Below are 3,226 nucleotides of genomic sequence, written 5' to 3'. Positions count from 1 at the left end.
AAGTATAATAATCTTGTGCTACTATAGATTCAAAATGACTGTGAAACTCCTGGTAGGAGGTAAAAAAGAAATATGAAGTGGGAGGAATTTAGCAACCTTATATTAACTTCACCATTTAACGTTGCATATTCAGCAATCAAAATTGGTACAGAGCACATATAAGGAATTTTCTAAAAAATAGAATACATTTAATTTGGAAGACAGGATTTAGTCATTTTTACAGCACTTAAGTGAAAGATTACTAGGGATGCTTCATAGATGTTTCAGTCCACTACTGGATTCTTTAGAGCCCCTTATTTTTATTATTTATATGGCTGTTTCTTAGAGGAATTTTCTAATTGTGAAGCCAAGAAAAAAGCTATTATTTACTTTGGAGCCTAGAATTAGAACCACTAGGTAGAAGGTACAGAGAAGAAGCTTGCAACTGCTTTCTAGCAACAAAAGAGGTAAATGCAAAGCAAAACTACTTTGTGAGGTAGTTTATGGAAAGGTTTAATCACTGAATGACCACCTGTCAGGGATATTGCAAAAGGCAATTATGATTTGAGTTAGATTCCATCATCTCTGATGTCAACTCTGGCTATGATAAGGGCATGGGTTATTTTAGTGATCAGCATTGAACACTATATTCAATGGAGTGGTGGTAAATGTTTAACAAATGGCTCCCCAGAGGAGAAAATATTTTAATCCACACTTTTAAATTTAATCTGCATTATTAACATTTTCTTCATCATGTTCTTAGGCCTACACAATCAACAAAACTATAGATCAAGTTTAGATTTCTGAGGTACAAATGTTCCCACTGAAAATTCACCAATCAGCTCCCTTGAGCTGGTATAAGCTAATTCCAGCCCACCCTTGTGTGTAATTGCATATATTATTGAAGAAGAAAAAATATGAAGTTGTCTAATGTTAGCTTTTACAAAACTGCTTTACCTGATAAAGTATAGGGAAATTTCAATATAGATCATCTCAAAATTCCAGAGAGAGAGCCTTGATGGCCAGGACAACAGATTTGGCAAAATCATGCTAAAGAGTGAAGGGCCAGCCTCTTCCTCCTCTCCCTCCTCTTCCCACTCCTTCTACTTTTTATTGTGTTCCTAGTACTCCTGTCTCCTTTTCTTTGTCTTTCCACTCCTCCTCTTCTTCCTCCTTTTCCTATCTTTTCCCCCTTCCACTTCCTTCTCTTCTGCTCCTTCTTTTCTTCCTTTTCCTCCTCTAGCTCCCTCCCTCTTCCTCCTCCCAGCCTGTAGTGTTTTCCATATCAGGCAGAGACTGAATTCAAGCCAATTCCAATAGAACATATGAAGATCTCCCTACTGGATTTGGAGTCAGAGCACCTGGGTTAAAATCCCACTTGCTATTTTTTTTTTTTGGTCAGGACACATTACCTCTCTAGGCCTCATTTTCTGCATTTGTAAAATGAAAATTATAGGCCCTACCTCACAGAGTGGTGCTGGGTGAGGATTAAAGAAGGTAATATGCTGAAAGCATCTGACAGGCCATAAATTACTTTATGAGCATAACTTATTGATGTCATGACAATGTTGTCCCGAACTATGATTTTCTTGGTATAAGCAACAACTGTCCCTGATGCAGTTTGAATCTGCCCTATAACTTGACAATCTTAGAGTTATCTGAGACATTAAGAGGTTAAATGACTTTCCCTAAGGTAAAAGAAGGAAACACACATTTGTTAAGTTCCTACTCTGTGCTAGGCACTGTACTAAGCATTTTACAGATATCTCATTTGATTCTTGCAACAATCCTGGAAGACTATTCATTAAGGACACTATATTCAAGAGAAAGTTCACATTCCAGGATGATGAATGCTGACTTGGATGCTGTTGAGCCTGAGAATCAGGTGGAATTGAAAGAGAAAACACAACTTATTAACCAGGTAAGTGTTAGAGCTGCAGCACACACTAGAAGATCTTTCTGCTTAAGTAGATAGAGTCATGATAGAGAGTCTGAAACTGAAATCAGGAAGCCAAGTTCTTGGACAGTCTGTAGAAAATCTTATATCTGTTTCTAGTGTTCTCCAGACACCTGACACACAAAAAAGCAAAAGGAAGTAAGAATTTGATCCCTGTTTTATTTGATATGGCTGCTAGGCTTGCTTGTTTTTTCTTGTTTTCAATCTGCATAGGCTCTCTGCAAGTTAAAAAATGGAATTTGTGGCTCCTTTGAAATGCTTTTGAAGATATGGCAGAAGTAGACAAAGTTAAGAAAATTAATATAACTGGAGGTACCTGTACGCTTGTGTATATGTTAGACTTTGAAAATATGCAAGTGCATTCATGAGTTCTCATTTTTTTTCGTATATTTGTTAAGAAAACTTGTTTTGTTTGGATATTTTGTCAATATTGGATTTAATTTGTAGGGTTAAGTAAATGGCTAACTCATAACGGAATCACATAAAGCTGGAAGTTAACAAAATAACTTCATTTTGAGGAAAGTGACTAAAATCATATTCCAACATGTATAGAGCTTTATCTAACTTAGCAACCACTGTATGCCTATTTCCATTGTATCTCTTTGTTCTGATCACCACTTACTATAAAAAAAATCACTTGCCTATAAAACACTTTTAAATATGAAAAACAAATTTTAGCTATTTAAGCTCAAAGAAAATAAAAGCTTTTTTCAACTAAGACATATGCTAAATTATAATTTGATGAGTTAGGGCTGTTGGCTTGCCCACAACAAACTAAAGAAAATAGACAAATGGTATAAAGAATATAGTACTCTTTAGAACCTTCCCTTGCTGTGAAAAATAAAATAATGTATTTCCAGAATCGGAATGTTTTGTAAAAATAATTTCAAATTACATATCAAAAAATATGTGAGCAACTATAATCAAATTAACTGCAAATTCATCTCAATCCCTGTCTAACATTCAGTCTCTTTGATTTATGTTCAGGTTGAGTTGTCATTTGGAAAGAAAAAAAATGGGTGTTAGGACTTGTAAGTGTTTTAAACCTGATTGACTATCATTAGCAAAATGTCAGTCATCATGGTTTTTTCCAGTGTATAGAAAGAGCTGTTGTTGTTTTATTTCTGTCATAGCTGACTCTTTGTGAACTGATTTTTTTTTTTTGGTGAAGATGTTGGAATGGCTTTCCATATTCTACTTCATCTCATTTTACAAATGAGGAACTGAGGCAAGCAGGATTAAGTGACTTGCATGTGGTCACACATTTATTAAGTGTCTGAAGCCAGATTT

General features: G+C 35.2%; 1 pseudogene; it reads left to right on the top strand.

Annotated features, from left to right (window-relative positions):
• Positions 1-1,822: 1,822 nt before the first annotated feature.
• LOC144456707 (short coiled-coil protein pseudogene) lies at positions 1,823-2,078 on the top strand (annotated as a pseudogene).
• Positions 2,079-3,226: the final 1,148 nt, after the last annotated feature.

This window comes from Phascolarctos cinereus, unplaced genomic scaffold, assembly GCF_003287225.1.
Source record: "Phascolarctos cinereus isolate Bilbo 61053 unplaced genomic scaffold, phaCin_HiC Scaffold_4;HRSCAF=312, whole genome shotgun sequence".
Lineage (NCBI taxonomy): Eukaryota > Metazoa > Chordata > Mammalia > Diprotodontia > Phascolarctidae > Phascolarctos > Phascolarctos cinereus.
The sequence above is the reverse complement of the archived record's forward strand: the minus strand, read 5'-3'. Positions and strand labels throughout refer to the sequence as shown.